We start from the raw sequence: 18,236 nt of genomic DNA, 5'->3' as shown, positions 1-18,236 counted from the left end.
CATAAATGTCTGTCCAAAACGAATACTGCCACTATTGCAAATTGTCTTTATTTAACTTGATCAGAGATGGTCTGTATCAAACTTTTTTAGGTTTGCGACTGTCGCAAGGTTAGGTTAGGTTATGTGGCCGCCCGATGTATCAGGCTCACTTAGACTATTCAGTCCATTGTGATACCACAGTGGTGAACTTCTCTCTTATCACTGAGTGCTGCCCGATTCCATGTTAAGCTCAATGACAAGGGACCTCCTTTTTATAGCCGAGTCCGAACGGCGTTCCACATTCCAGTGAAACCACTTAGAGAAGCTTTGAAACCCTCAGAAATGTCACCAGCATTACTGAGGTGGGATAATCCACCGCTGAAAAACTTTTTGGTGTTCGGTCGTAGCAGGAATCGAACCCACGACCTTGTGTATGCAAGGCGGGCATGCTAACCATTGCACCACGGTGGCTCGACTGTCGCAAAGTTGTAAACGTCGTAAACGTCACATATGCGTCGTAAATGTAGAAAAAGTAACAAAAGTCGCAAACGGAAAATACTTTAGTCGCGTCGGCTAGGCAGCGAATTCGATGATATCCAAGACGATGGTAGGTGCGAAGAAGTTTCAATTCTTAGGAATGTTCACAATTTTCGGTTTTAGTCCCCACATTTTCCCTATTGCTTTTTGCACGAGTACAGGGTAACCGTGGATTTCCTCGTCCTTTCCTAGCTTTAAGTTCAGTCTCCTGTCCAATATAACTCCAAGGTATTCTACACACTCACTAACGGGAATTTCGATACCACCTAAGAAAATAGGCTTGACCATGGGAAAACTTTCACAAATTTCTGCAGAAACTCACAGCAAATGCTGTCAAACTAAATTAAAAAATGTTCAGGATTTCTTCTATTCAAAATTTGGTTTTCTACAGTAGGTTTACGACTTTTGCGACATACGTATTATACCGTCGCAAACGTATGTCGCAAAAGTCACAGTTTGTGACAGGCCAACCCTGAACTTGATACTATCTTCAAGATAAGAATACAAAAGTCTAAAATCGGCATTTTGTCGAAGTCGACCTTAAGATTAGAGGTGATCATGTAACATTTTCAACGCTACCATGTTCGCTCTGTGAAAATAGTGTTAAGAAAATAACACGATTCTTATCTAAAATGTGACGATATTGAACAATAGAATTTTGTATGTATTAAAATAAAATGGCCACCATTTAAAATGTTATGGTATTCGTTAAAAATGGTTCTTTCTCCCATTTAAACGGACTTGGGTCACCATATAAAATGTTATGATCTACGTAAAAATAGGTTTGGCCCAATTAAAATAAACATGCTCGCAGTGTGTTATATATTAAAGTTAGAAGAAAAAACAAGTGTAATTTATAAAATTTATTTTTGGACTACTTTATTTGTGTTTATAATGTGGTGCAAGCATACATCATCTATTTTTATACACTTTATTTCAACATATATGTAATATTTCATCGTGCCCTTGTCAATTGTACAATCAAAAAAGGTACAATATAGAAAACAAGTATATACGGCCGTAAGTTCGGCCAGGCCAAAGCTTATGTACCCTCCACCATGGATTGCGTAGAAACTTCTTCTAAACGTACCAAGAGGCTCCAAAACCAAATCTCGGGATCGGTTTATATGGGTGCTATATATGATTAAGGACTGATATGGACAACTTTTGGCATGGTTGTTAAATATCATATACCATGTACCAAATTTCAACCAGATCGGATGGATTTTGCTTCTCCAGAAGGCACCGGAGGTCAAATCTGGGGATCGGTTTATATGGGGGTTATATATAATTATGCACTGATATGAACCAATTCCTGCACGGTTGTTGGATACCATATACTAACATCACATACCAAATTTCAACCGAATCAGGTAATTTTGCTCTTCTAAGGGGCTCCGGAGGTCAAATCTGGGGATCGGTTTATATGGGGGCTATATATATTTATGGACCGATTTCGACCAATATTTGCATGGGTGTCTGAGTCCATATATTAACACCACGTACCAAATATCAACTGAATCAGATGAATTTTGGTCTTCCAAGAGGCTCCGGAGGTCAAATCTGGTGATCGGTTTATATGGGGGCTATATATAATTATGGACCGATGTGGACCAATTTTTGTATGGTTATTAGAGACCATATACTAACACCATGTACCAAATTTCAGCTGGATCGGATGAAGTTTGCTTCTCATAAAGGCTCCGCAAGCCAAATCGGGGGATCGGTTTATATGGGGGCTATATATAATTATTGACCGATGTGGACCAATTTTTGCATGGTTGTTAGAGACCATATACTAATACAATGAACCAAATTTCAGCCGGATCGAGGGTCTTTCTTAGAGGATCTGCTCTTAAAACATGTATGGAGCGATAATATTCCTTCACTGCATGTAGTTTTTGCGACAAATTTATGCTCTATATAAGCATTCAATGATTGCGGCAATTATGTCCAAACATGTTTTTTGTGCTCGTTTGTACAAACGTGCGAATAAAAATTTGTAAAATTAGCAGGTCTAATAAATCATATGCTGCACGGACGAAAAATACTGTTTTTCATATGTTTGGGTGTAAAAATTATATGTTTGAACCTCAAAATTTTTAACACAATATTTTTAAATGTGAGCATATAATGTTCATAAACTACCATAACATGTTTAGGACATAGATGTTAATATGTTAGAACATATTATGTTTGGGACGTAAACTGTTTGTAAATATAATATGCTTAGATAAACATATATGTGTTTATATATGTGTTTAGAAAGAGAGACCTATAGAATATGCTGCAAGTAAAATAATGGAAGTAACCAATTGGTGCCTTAACAAGTATATACAGCACTAAGTTCGGCCGGGCCGAATTTTAAATACCCACCACCATGAACCAAATATTAGGGTTTCCTTTGAAATTTCAGGAGGGCTTGAGGACTTGAGGACACTTCCCGAAGATAAATTTAAAGATTTCACCTATGAGGACTATATCAGATTCTGGATTTATAAGAACCATTTTTGTTTGAGTTTTAGAGGAATCATTAACATCTCTTGTAAGTGTGCAAGAAAATTATAAAATAACGTCTTAATTTGAAATCTTAAATCTGTGGAAGTAAAATCTGAAAATTTTACATTGAGTTTCAAGCAATTTTCATGATCAGTGCGCCTTCTACACCGTCAAGAAGTGAAGTCGGTCTATATGGAGGCATTATCAAATGGACCGATAAAAACTTAATCCGATACACGTTTTTGTGAGCCTAAAATATCAGAATATTTACAAATTCAGGCAAATCAGATAAAAACTACGGTTTGTAGAAACCCAAGGAGATAAATCGGGAGATCGTTCTTATGGGGGCTATATCAAAACATGGACCGATACTCACCATTTTTGGCACACCTCTTTATAGTCATAAAATACCTCTAGATTTCAAATTTCAGGCAAATTGGATAAAAACTACGATTTCTATAAGCCCAAGACCCCAAATCGGGAGGTCGGTTTATATGGGGACCATATCAAAACCTCGACCGATATAGCCCATCTTCGAACTTGACCTGCCTGCAGACAAAAGACGAGTTTGTGCAAAATTTCAGCACGATTGCTTCATTATTGAAGACTGTAGCGTGATTACAACAGACAGACAGACAGACAGACAGACAGACGGACAGACGGACATCGTTATATCGTCTTAGAATTTCTCCCTGATCAAGAATATATATACTTTATATAGTCGGAAATCGATATTTCGATGTGTTACAAACGGAATGACAAACTTATTATACCCCCATCACCATTCTATGGTGGTGGGTATAAAAATATATCCACACAAAGAAAATTTCATAAAATTTTTTTTTCTACCAGTGTATGCCCTAAGGTGAAACATAATATTTTTGAACAATACAAGCGATATTTTGTTTGGACCAATCCTGGTGGCGACACTCTGACAAGTCGAACTTTTTCTAAGGTAACGACATCAAAAGGAGGTAATCCCTCACGAAAGAGATTCAAGGAACGCAGAAATGCTTTGTTTATCCTAAAGAAGTTAGGATCAGTCGACCCAAGCACGCTGTCGGCTAAACAAAGCGATTCCTTAAAATGGGCTCAAGGAATTCTTGAGACTGGAAAAAGGGAACGATCGCCGGATGAGCTGCCATCCTCCAAAAGGGATCAAAGATCGTTTGCCTCAGTTGCTAAAGATAGCCTTGTGATGGCTATCATTAATAAAGGAGCATTGGACGGTATGGTTCCAAAGCAAAAATGGGGGGAAATTGAGAATGCTCTGTCTGTCGTCTACTCACAGGTGCTGGAAAAGTTTCCCGGCCCAGATCCTCGACACCAAGAGGCTGGTTGGTATCAAGGACGATTTAAGCTAGTCGCATTTGAGGACCAGAGGTCTATAGAATGTTTTAAAGCTGCTCTGATACTAATTGGTGAAGTTTGGGAAGGAGCTGCTCTAGAGTTAGTCGAGAAGAAAGACATACCGGCTAGACCTAGAGCACATGCCTGGATACCTGCAAACCCTTCTGACCCTGAATCTATTTTAAATAGACTGAAACGATGCAATCCAGATCTTCCAACAGCTGATTGGAAGGTTGGCCGTTTGGATGAAGTGGATGGACCAAGACGGCATGCAGTGTTTATATTGAACACTCAGTCTTTGCCACATCTGGAAAAGTCCCAGGGCCGTGTATGTTATGGCTTTCATTATATCCAAATGAAGGTGTATAAAAACGATCAGCTAAAGGATTCAGAAATGGACAAGCCTCTGTCTGAATCAGAAGTAAGCGGATCCTCTTGCGAAGTCGAGGGAGATACCAAAGTTGAAGACATGGATAGATACCGTATGCGTGAGGAGGCTTCTATTGCCTCAGAACTCACCAAAGTCGAACCTGTGGTTATTGCGAGAGTCACCGATATCTCTGAAGAGGACATTCTTGATGACTCGATTGAAGCGGCTGATGTGACGGTTGTTGAAAATCTCGATGGTCCTACGGATCCTCCAGATAAATCTTCATCATTGTAAGGCTGCATGTGCTGCCTTAAAAGTTCTCCTGATGAAAGGGGACATAGACATAGTTCTTATTCAAGAACCATATGTTTATAGAAACAAAATATGTGAATTAAGTACTCCGGGGTTCAAACTATTGCAGTATACTGGTAATGATGTAATTCGAGCCTGTATAATTGCTAAAAACGAGCTTAACTTGTTTCTGCTTCCTTCAATGTGCAATGCAGACACTGTCGTTGCCAATTTAGAAATAGCCAAATGCAAATATTGGGTATCTTCGGTCTATATGGGACATGACAGGGAGATGCCTCCATGTGCCGTTAAGACCTTAGTTGAGGAGTCACTGAAAACAAAGACGAAACTCATTATGGGATGCGATGCGAATGCGCATCATAGTATTTGGGGAAGTAATGATACTAATGCAAGGGGAGAGTCGCTAATAGAGTTTATTTTGCGTACTAATCTGGTAGTTTGCAACAAGGGAGATGCCCCAACCTTTGTCACTAAAAACAGGCAAGAGGTTTTGGACATCACCTTGGCCTCGCAAGAACTGAATGAAATGATATCTGAGTGGCAGGTTTTAAGTGAACACAGCTTCTCAGATCATCGCTACATCAGTTTCAAATTTGATGTTCATATCACCAAGACCATATTTTCGCCAAATGTTAGGAAAGCTGACTGGAATAGGTATAGGGAATCGTTCAATATGATGATACCGGAAATAACAGAGACAAATATGAGAAATGTGCAAGATATCGAACACGCAGTGGAGCGGATTACGAAGGCCTTCAACATCTCACTGAAAGCTGCATGCCCTAGAGGAAAGCCAAGGGGGAAACATCGACCACCATGGTGGTCTACGGAATTAAGTAATACGAGGAAATCCTGCAGGAAGCTCTTTAACAAGGCAAAGTCCACCAGAGCCCCTGAGGACTGGGACGCTTACAAGAGGAATCTGAGAGGATACAAGCGAGAACTGAGAAAGGCTCAGCATAACTCTTGGAATGACTACTGCAGCAGTATTGAGAATACGTCCGAGGCTTCCAGACTACGGAAGGTTCTAGCATCCACCAACTCCGCTCCAGGTTTCATTAAAACATCGGAGGGAAATTGGACAACGTCCAGTGAGGAGACGCTGGAGGTACTATTGGACATACATTTTCCTGGAAATCAGACGGTTGAACCATGTACTGGCGGTGCCACAGTTGCTCAGCGGTCGTTTCCTGTCGAGGAAATTGTATCGGAAACTAGAATAAGATGGGCGCTAAATAGCTTTGGACCATTCAAATCCCCCGGACCTGATGGAATTACTCCGGCGGAGTTACAAGCTGTAACTGACAAAATTATCCCCTGGTTGTCAGTGATATATAAAGGATGTATCAACTTATCATACATCCCAGGAAAGTGGAGGGAAACAAAAGTCGTTTTCATACCTAAAGCGGGAAAAGCCTCTCACTCGAGGGCGAAGGATTTCCGACCAATCAGCTTATCCTCATTCCTACTTAAGACTCTGGAGAGGATGATAGATATTTATCTTAGAACTAGCATCGATTCAAGGTGGTTCTCGAAAGGACAGCATGCATACTCGAAGGGCAGGTCTACTGAGACCGCACTACATGAACTAGTCAGCTTTATTGAAAGCTCACTATCTGTCAAAGAATACACAATCGTGGCGTTTCTAGACATCGAAGGGGCGTTCAATAATGTCCATCCGAGCTCGATATTAAATGGACTGACAACTCTGAATGTTGATCCATGTATACTCAGGCTGTTAGACGAACTGCTAATGAAGAGACGTATTTCAGCCACACTAGGACAAGCAAACATACAAAGGTATGTGAACAGAGGCACTCCCCAAGGAGGAGTTCTATCACCTCTTCTTTGGAATGTTGCTATAAATAGCCTTCTGGTTACTCTAGAAAAAGAAAGGATAAAAGTGGTGACATACGCAGATGATGTGGCTCTGGCAGTCAGGGGAAAATTCCCATCCACAATCAGAGATATTATTCAGAGGGCCCTCCGGATAACTGAGAAATGGGCGAAAGACAATGGTCTTGGGGTAAATCCTGCAAAGACAGAATTAGTCATGTACTGCAAAGATCGCAAAACTCCCACGGTTAGGCCTATTTCCTTAGGGGGTATTGAAATTCCCTTTGGTGAATGTGCAAAATACCTTGGCGTTATTTTGGACAGGAAGCTGAACTTTAAGCTTAATATTGAAGAAAGGGCGAGAAAGGCAACTGTAGCTTTGTACTCGTGCAAAAAGGCAATAGGAAAAAAGTGGGGACTGAAACCAAAAATTGTGCATTGGCTATACACGGCAGTGGTTAGACCTATAATGCTATATGGTGTTGTAGTCTGGTGGCCGGCACTTCAGAAACCGACTTGTTTAGATAAAGTTCAGCGTATGGCGTGTTTGTGTATTTCAGGCGCATTCAGCAAGACAGGAACAAATTCCCTTAATGTCGTGCTGCATCTATTGCCTTTAGACATTTTGGCCAAACAGTCAGCTGCAACAACGGCTGTGCGGTTGCGCGAACTATCGCTGTGGTCGGAAAAAGGTTACGGTCACAGTTCTGTCCTCAAAATAATGCCAGATGTGCCTAACGTAGTGGATTACACTTTGGCGAGTCCACTTTTCGACAAGAAGTTTGAGACTCTAATCCCCAACAGTGAGGCGTGGTGCACACAGACCCCGGGGAATAAAGAATATATAGATTTCTACACTGATGGCTCCAAATTGGATGGACAAGTGGGGTTCGGAGTATATTCTAATGATCTGGAACTTCGAATAGCGAAAAGATTACCTAATCACTGTAGTGTTTTTCAGGCTGAAATATTAGCAATAAGAGAGGTGGCGAATTGGCTGAGAAGTAATGTTCCAAAAAATGTGGGCATTAATATATACTCAGACAGTCAACCTGCAATAAAATCCTTGGACTCTGTGTTCCTCAACTCGAAAACGGCCATCGACTGCCGCAAATCTCTCAATGAGATGGCTGAGCAGTACAATATTCACCTAATATGGGTGCCTGGCCATAGGAACATACCGGGGAACTGCGAAGCGGATGAGTTGGCAAGGCTAGGGACTACCTTACATATTCCAGGGGAACTAGAATTTGTTGGTATGCCCCTAGCTACCTGCAAGCTCATGCTACGTGAGAAGGCTGTTATGATGGCAAATGTTCGATGGGAGAACTGCAAGGGTTGTAACGACACCAAGCAAATATGGCCCCATTTCAACTTAAACCGCACACTAGATATGCTAATGTTCTCGAGACGTCAGATATCACTCCTGATATCTGCTATAACGGGTCGCTGCCTGATAGGCGATTTTGCAAAAACTATTGGCGCGAAGTATAATGACTATTGTATGAGCTGTCATGATGCGGAGGAAAAAGAATCAATTAAACACCTCTTGTGCGAGTGTCCTGCATTTTGTGTAAAGCGCAAGAAACTTTTAGGAGCATATAGCTTCAGATTACTGGCGGATCTGCAAAACGTTAACTTAAGCAGTCTGCTACTGTTTTTGGAACAATCTGGTTGGTTCAACAAAGAAAAATAATCAAGAAGGTTCAGCGGTTAAAACTAGAAGTGCCCATATGTAATAGGTACTTTTAGTTAATGTGGTATCACAATGGACTGAATAGTCTAAGTGAGCCTGAATTTTATCGGGCTGCCACTTTAACCTAACCTAACCTAACCTTGGACCAATCCTGAATATATATATATGCTTAAAGCAAAATATGTTGGGCGTATATGTTACAGAAGCGATTTTTGTTGAGGGTGTGCAATGTGTTTTATTTATTAGCGGATTGCATTCGCTTTTGGAATGATACTATAATGTGTAGACGACATAAAGTAGTTGAAAGTGCTCGAAGCTTCCAGTTTGTGACTTCCAAAATTACACTCAAAGGAAACATAACAATTTGAAATTTCTATTAGTCAATTTGAGTAATTATTAAATTGCCGATTAGTTGATTTGATTCGATTTCTAAATAACTTTTACAAAATCCATAAATTCACAAATTCAGGTGAAAGTAAAAGGATTCATAAACATTATTCACGGGAATTTTTGTTCTTGAACAAGTTTCTTTACAAACAGTACATCTCTTTGTATGAAGGTAAAATAAAAACTGATCTTAAATTGTCTTGGCAATTTATTAAATCTAAGGTCACAGTGATTTCCTTACTACAATGCATATGGACGAAGTGTATGCAGACTCGTCTAAATCACAGGGTAATTTATTTGCATTTTTTAGTTTAAATTTTCAGCAATTGGATATAATTGATTTAGATTCTAGAATCTTAGATAGTTTTAGTTCTGTTATAGATATGGGTTTGGTCCAGTTCTCACTTGAGTCTGAAGTAATTTTTTTACAAGTTGATTTATATAGATTATTCTTGTGGTGTGAATTGAATTTATGTCATTAAATGTGTCTAAATGCGTTCACTTATCCTACTCCAGAAGAATTAATGTCCTAAATTCTTCAACTTTTATATGTAATAAAAAAATGTTCAAAGTTGAGAATTTTCGTAATTTGCGGGTAGTTACGTTCAAATTACATATAGATTTTATAATGCCTAAAGCTTATTCGATTTTTGCATTTGTTAAAATAAATTGTAAAGAATTCTTAGATCCATATACTAAAAAGATATTGTACATGAGCTTCTGTCTAGGCTAAAGTATGCTGCTATTGTTTGGAACCCTACACTAATAGAAACAAGTAAGTAAAGTAGAAAGTCGGGCGGGGCCGACTATATCATACCCTAAACCACCCTTACTGAATTAGTACACTGTTAGAAAAATATGTTTTTCATATGTTCCGATATAATCAAAATGTGTTTCGGGCACAATTTTAAAACACAATATATTTAAGTGCAAACATGTAATGTTCCTAAACTAACACTAAATGTTTGGGACATCTATTGTAATATGTTAGAATATATTATGTTTGGGGCATGAATGTTTCATAAAAATCATATGTGTGAATGCAAACATATATAAATTTACAAATTTAGACTAAACATACATATGTTGTGATATTTTATTCAAAACGACAGAGAGAGTATAGAGAAAGAAATAGAGATGGAAACCGGGAGAGTTGACGAAAGATGTCAACATAACACAGCGAAAGAATCAAAAGAGAACAATTTTTGTGAAACCGCTGATATGTTGTTTCGGAAAACTGTTTTATGATAAGGCCAAAAATTTGATATGCTTAAGTCTAAATATTACTTAATTTGAATAAAGAAAATAGACATTCGGAACCAATAGAATAAACATTTGAAAAACAAACAGCATATGTTTTCGCCTTGAGAGCAGCATTTTATGTACGAGTATGTGTGGACATGTGTTTTGTTTATCATTTTGGCATTATGGGCACAATTTTTTTTCTTTAAAATGAATTATTAAATGCTAATAAAAAACTGTTCACGCCTAAATAAATTTATGTTTATATTATAAAATTATTTATGTATGTTTATACTCGAATCCACGTTCTTCTTTTGTTAGAGTTTTTGATTTCCTTCCAAATTTTAAAGTTTTGTACCAAAAACAGATTTTTGTTACAAAATTGTTGTTTTTGCAATAAAAAAATATTTTATCCAAAAATCAGTCAATTTCGTTTATATCAAGCACTGTTACTGACTATAAATCGTTAATAACCCACATTTCGAAGTTTCATTATTAATATAGTATAAATATAAATGTGTAAATTACAAAAAAAAAACGCACGACCCTTTGCATGCAAGGCAGACATGCTAACCACTGCACCACGTGGCAAACAAATGTATGTTTCTGTTAAATAATGTTATGTTTGCATGGACTTGTGGGCGCTGCAAACTATGCTATATAAATGTAACTTATAACGAAAATTATCTACTAGTGACTATAACAGCTACGTAGCCCAGTGGATAGTGTGTTGGCTTACAAACTGTATGGTCCTCGGTTCGATTCTCCGTGCAGGCGAAAGGTAAAATTTAAAAAAATTATAAAAGTGAATAATTTCTTCAACATTATTTGTATTACAGAAAAAGGTGCCAAGAACTAAAAAATTTCGTGGAAGTGAAAATTACGAGTATGTTAGGGAATGAGCACAATCGTCTTTGGGAAAAATTCTTCCAAGCATATAATATTTTTGGGCTCAAAATGCTTCCAAACATATAATATGTTCACATAAAACAAACATATTAATGTTTCGGCAGTATCCAAAAATATATTTGCTTCCTGCAAAATATGTTTGGAACATATGTTAAAGAAGCGATTTTTTTTGAGGGTGTAATCATAAGAATTTGTGGGGTAACATTGATGTAGGACTGGGAGATAAACCGCAGTTGCATATTTAAGAAAATTAAGAGGTACATGTTTATGGGTGCTTTGTCTTAATCTGACAAAGCACAAAGGGACAAAGGGGTACATGGCCAGTGTTGTCAAGGTAAATGTTGGGTTTACCCTACAAGGACAAAAAAGTTCCTTACTTTTCCATACATTCTCAAAAAATTTTCCCTACAATATTTTTCGTTAAATTTAAACGAATTTTACAAAATAATTACAAAATAAAAATGGTTGTACGTACTTTATTATCTTAAAACTTTAAAATGCTACGTATATAACGTAGAAAATAAATTTGTATTAACACCACGGTTGCCACGGTTGGTAGAATTCTACGAAAAATAGTATTTTTTTTGTTAAATCTCTATAATAATATATATAAATAAAATTTTGAAAAAAGTTTCTATAAACAAATTTTTGTGAGAAATTTTTCTATAGAAATAAAACTTTGATAATAAATTCTATAGAAATAAAATTTTGAGAAAAAATTTCATAGAAATAAAGTTTTGAGAATTTCTTTTATAGAAATAATATTTTGAAAAAAAAATCTATAGAAATACAATTTTGACAAAATTTTCTATAGAAATAAAATGTTTCTACAGGAATAAAGTTTTGGACAAATATTTCTATAGAAATATTTGTTTGGTAGATTTGTGGTAATCTTAAAATTTTGTTAATTTTTTTTTTGTTTTTTTTTGGCACGAGTGGTAACTGTTGTTACCACACATAGTTAAAGATCAAGCCTTGCCGGCTTCTAATTTCCTCCTCTAGAGGAAATTATATATATATATATATATATATATATATATATATATATATATATATATATATATATATATATATATATATATATATATATATATATATATATATATATATATATATATATATATATATATATATATATATATATATATATATATATATATATATATATATATATATATATATATATGGGAGCTATAGCTAAATCTGAACCGATTTCGATGATTTTTTGCACATAGTACTATAGGGGACTGGATCTAGCCAACTTTGAGTAAGATCGGTTAATAAATAAGGGTTCTATGGCCAAATTTGGGAAAATCGGGCTATACATATATATGGGAGCTATATCTAAATCTGAACCGATTTCGATGTTTGTTTGCACATATAGTAAGTCCTTTAGAAGATTACACTTAGCCAACTTTGAGTAAGATCGGTTGATAAATAAGGGTTTTATGGCCAAATTTAGAAAAATCGGGCGGTACATATATATGGGAGCTATAGCTACATCTGAACCGATTTCGATGTTTTTTTGCACATATAGTAAGTGCTATAGAAGATTACACTTAGCCAACTTTGAGTAAGATCGGTTGATAAATAAGGGTTTCATGGCAAAATTTAGACAAATCGGGCTATACATATATATGGGAGCTATAGCTAAATCTGAACCGATTTCGATGTTTTTTTGCACATATAGTAAGTGCTATAGAAGATTACACTTAGCCAACTTTGAGTAAGATCGGTTGATAAATAAGGGTTTTATGGCCAAATTTAGACAAATCGGGCTATACATATATATGGGAGCTATAGCTAAATCTGAACCGATTTCGATGTTTTTTTGCACATATAGTAAGTGCTATAGAACATTACATTTAGCCAACTTTGAGTAAGATCGGTTGATAAATAAGGGTTTTATGGCCAAATTTAGACAAATCGCGCGATACATATATATGAGAGCTATATCTAAATCTGAACCGATTTGGATGAAATTTTGCAGACTTGAAGGGCGGTGAAAAAGATTACCTTTTGCCAAATTTGGTGACGATCCGTTTGAAAAAAGCGCAACGTGACCCCATTTGTCGAAATCGGGCGAAACATATATATGGGAGCTATATCTAAATTTGATCCAAATTCAATAGCGTTCGTCCTTGTGCCCAAAAAACTCCCTGTACCAAATTTCATCAAAATCGGTTAATAATTGCGACCGGAATCCTGTGAACAACAAATACATGGACAGACGGACGGACACCAAGCGCTAGATCGACTCAGGAGGTGATTCTGAGTCGATCGGTATATATTTTATGGAGTCTAAAATCAATATTTCTGGTATGCACATTTTTTGGCAGATCAAACTTATTATACCCTAACCACTATGTGGTTTAGGGTATAAAAATTACGTTCCAAAATCGTGAACGGACGCTAACAAAATCAAACAGAAACGTTCACGAAAACTCAAAACTGAATGTTCATGTTCGGTTTCGTCCACGGGCGTTCACGTTTTCTTTAAAGGCTTTCGTTTTTTTTTTTTTTTGGGCCATGTAGTCTTCAAATATTCGTTAGACGTTCTTATGGTAACTCCGTCGGTGGTGCAATGCGCTAATATATGAAACATAATATGTATGGGGTATATGTTACAGAAGCGATGTTTTTAGAGGGTGTAGAAAGTTCTACTAAAGACTGTCATCACCAATCGAATTACTTGGGTTGTGGTGGTAATTAGAGAGCTTTTTATGGAGGCTTTATACAATTATGAACCGATATGGACCAAGTTTTGTGTTATTGGATCGCTATGAACATAGTTTGACTCTCCAAGAGGCTCCGCAAGCAAAATCTGGGGATGTGTTTATATGGAGGCTTTATACAATAATGAACTGATATGGACCAATTTTTGTTTGATTGGGGGTCGGTTTATCTGGGGGCTGTATATAATTATAGACCGATATGGAAAAATTTTGGCATAGTTGTTAGCGGTCATATCCTAGCACAACGTACGAAATTTCAATCGAATCGGAAGAAATTTACTCCTCAAAGAGGCTTCGGAGTTCAAATTTGGGGATAAGTTTATATGGGGGCTATATATAATTATGGACCAATATGAAGCAATTTTTGCTTGTTTGTTAGAGACCATATACTAACACCACGTACCAAATTTCAACCGGATCGGATGAAATTTGTTTCTCCAAGAGGCTCCGTAAGCCAAATCTGAGGGTCCGTATGCGTAAAAGTGGACCTATACGGCCCATTTGCAATACCACCCGATCTAAATCGATAACAACTACTTGTACCAAGTTTCAAGTCGATAGCTTGTTTCGTTCGGAAGTTAGCGTGATTTCAACAGACGGACGGACGGCCATCGCTAGATGGACTCCGAATTTCACCAAGACCCACAATATATATACTTTATGGGGTCTTAGACCAATATATCTATGTGTTACAAACGGAATGACAAAGTTAATATACACTCATCCTATGGTGGAGGGTATAAACAGGTTAGTAGATATATCTGTATAAAATATTTCATCTGTGGTGGAGGATAGAAAAAATATTTCGTTACTCTGGATTTTAGTAACTATATAATAGTTATTGACGTAAATACGAAAAAATATACAAGGAATAATAAAAACATGTAAAACATAACATTACTTTGCTTTCATAAATCGGTTATGAAATTTAAAACCCAACTATGTTTGTTTTAACATTGTAAGTTATTCATTGTGAGCATATGCTTTCTTAATGTCGTCAATTCAACTTAGAAAACTTTCAATTTTTGTCGCACGTTACAAATATTATTCCATCTAATTAACACCTTCAGTGTAAATATATAAGTTGACATCTGAAGTGTTGTGATTACTACGGCCACTGGAGAGATAAATGGAATGGATCCTCATCATTTTGGTGGCTATTGACTTCTGTTCGTGCAATTATTAGAAATTTTATTTTGAAATGATATTTAAGGTAAATGATAAATCAAACACGTCAATGGAAAGTAATGCCAATTGTTTGTTAACCATGGGTGAAATGTCCAAATATCCAACGGATGAAACTGCATACAAATATGTTTGCCGCTATGTAAGTATGTACGAACAAACATTGAACATGATGACCGCAAATGGGAAAATTTTAAGCAATGAAATCTACGTGGGAATGTGTCCATGATAAGTGATATGAACAAGATGAATAGTGCATCTAGCCAATTAAGAATGGCTATAAAGCTCTATGATATCGCAGATATTTGAATTACTTAAAGTACTGTTGTTTAAGGGCTAGAAAGCTAACATTGTTCTGCACTGTGGCTGAAGAAAGTCTCATATGATAAACAACACATCAGTTCAGTTACAAAAGCACGCTGGGATAAATGTATATTCATTGAGAAATTTTGTAAAGGGCTGCATTAAGGTCTCGTGTCCATCTGGGTGTTGCAAACATATGTACTAGGTTAGCTTGGGTTAGGCTAAAGTGACAGCCCGATTAAGTTTCTGGCTCACTTAGACTATACAGTCCATTGTGATACCACATTTAATTAAAAGTACCTATTACATATAGGCACTTCTAGTTTTAACAGCTGAACCTTCTCTATTATTTTCTTCTGTTGAACCAACCAGATTGTTCCAAAAACATTAGAAGACTGCTTAAGTTAACGTTTTCTAGGTCCGCCAGTAATCTAAAACTATATACCCCTAGAATTTGCTTACGCCTTACACAAAATGCCGGACACTAACACAAGAGGTGTTATTTGATTCCTTTTCCTCCGCATCGTGATAACTCATACAATAGTCATTATACTTCGCGCCAATAGTTTTTGCAAAATCGCCTATCAGGCAGCTATATCAGGAGTGATATCTCACGTCACGAGAACTCTAGCATATCTAGTGTGCGGTTTAAGTTTAAATGGGGCCATATTTGCTTGGTGTCGTTACAACCCTTACAATTCTCCCATCGAACATTGGCCATCATGATAGCCTTCTCACGCAGTAAGAGCTTGCAGGTAGCCAGAGGCACACCAACAGATTCTAGTTCCCCTGGAATATGTAAGGTAGTTCCTAGACTTGCTAGCTCATCTGCTTCGCAGTTCCCCGGTATGTTCCTGTGGCCAGGCACCCATATTAGGTGAATATTGTGCTGCTCAGCCATCTCATTGAGAGATTTGCGGCAGTCGATGGCCGTTTTCGAGTTGAGGAGCACAGAGTCAAAGGATTTTATTGCAGGTTGACTGTCTGAGTATATATTAATGCCAACATTTTTTGGAACATTACTTCTCAGCCAATTCGCCACCTCTCTTATTGCTAATATTTCAGCCTGAAAAACACTACAGTGATTAGGTAGTCTTTTCGCTATTCGAAGTTCCAGATCTTAAGAATATACTCCGAAACCCACTTGTCTATCCAATTTGGAGCCATCAGTATAGAAATCTATATATCTTTTATTCCCCGGGGTCTGTGTACAGCACGCCACACTGTTGGGAATTAGAGTTTCAAACTTTTTGTCGAAAAGTGGACTCGCCAAAGTGTAATCCACAACGTTAGGCACATCTGGCATTATTTTGAGGACCGAACTGTGGCCGTAACTTTTTTCCGACCACAGCGATAGCTCGCGCAACCGCACAGGCGTTGTTGCAGCTGACTGTTTGGCCAAAATGTCTAAAGGCAATAGATGCAGTATGACATTAAGGGAGTTTGTTCCTGTCTTGCTGAATGCACCTGAGATACACAAGCACGCCATACGCTGAACTTTGTCTAAACTTGTCGGCTGGTGAAGTGCCGGCCACCAGACACCATATAGCATTATAGGTCTAACCACTGCCGTGTATAGCCAATGTACAATTTTTGGTTTTAGTCCCCACTTTTTCCCTATTGCCTTTTTGCACGAGTATAAAGCTACCGTTGCTTTCCTCGCCCTTTCTTCAATATTAAGCTTAAAGTTCAACTTCCTGTCCAAAATAACGCCAAGGTATTTTGCACACTCCCTAAAGGGAATTTCAATACCCCCTAAGGAAATGGGCCTAACCGTGGGAGTTTTGCGATCTCTGCAGTACATGACTAGTTCTGTCTTTGCAGGATTTACCCCAAGACCATTATCTTTCGCCCATTTCTCAGTCATCCGGAGGGCTCTCTGTATAATATCTCTAACTGTTGATGGAAATTTTCCCCTACACAGAAAAAAATATCACCAAAATATTTCCAATTAAAAAGTTAATTGAAGTTGAAAATTTTTTCAATTAATAAATTAATTGATACAATTAACTTTTTAATCATGATAGAAACATTAAGTTAATTAAGTCAATGATTGAAAATTTTAAAATTTTTAATTAAAAAATTAATTGATACAATTAACTTTTTAATCAAATTCGGAAGACTAATTCAGTTAAAAAAGTGCTGATTTTTTTAAATTAAAAATGTATTGCAAACAATCATTTGTTAATCCAAATAAAAACTCTAAGCCAATTCAGAAAGTAATTAAAAATAGTTACCTTTTTCAAATTAATTGAGTTTTGCAATCAACATCAATTAAATTTTTAAATGAATCAATTAAAAAATTAATTGAAATTTGCTGAAAAAATCAATTAATTTTTTAATCAAGAATTTTTTCTATGCCCAATTAAAACTGTGATTGATACTATCATTTTCGTGATTGAAAACATTTCAATTAAAAAATTAATTGGATCAATTAATTTGGTGATTGAATCAGAAAAAAAATTTTTTGTGTGTAACTGCTAGCGCCACATCATCTGCGTATGCCACCACTTGTATCCTTTCTTTTTCTAGGGAAACCAGAAGGTCGTTTATAGCAACATTCCAAAGAAGAGGTGATAGAACTCCTCCTTGAGGAGTGCCTCTGTTCACATATCTTTGTATGTTTGCTTGTCCTAGTGTGGCTGAAATGCGTCTCTTCCTTAGAAGTTCGTCTAACAGCCTAAGTATACCTGGATTTAATATCGAGCTCGGATGGACGTTATTGAACGCCCCTTCGATGTCTAGAAATGCCACGATTGTGTATTCTTTGACAGATAGTGATCTTTCAATAAAGCTGACTAGTTCATGTAATGCGGTCTCAGTAGACCTGCCCTTCGAGTATGCATGTTGTCGTTTCGAGAGCAAATTTGAATCGACGCTAGTTCTAAGATACAAT

The sequence above is a fragment of the Haematobia irritans genome, chromosome 4, assembly GCF_050003625.1.
Source record: "Haematobia irritans isolate KBUSLIRL chromosome 4, ASM5000362v1, whole genome shotgun sequence".
Lineage (NCBI taxonomy): Eukaryota > Metazoa > Arthropoda > Insecta > Diptera > Muscidae > Haematobia > Haematobia irritans.
The sequence above is the reverse complement of the archived record's forward strand: the minus strand, read 5'-3'. Positions refer to the sequence as shown.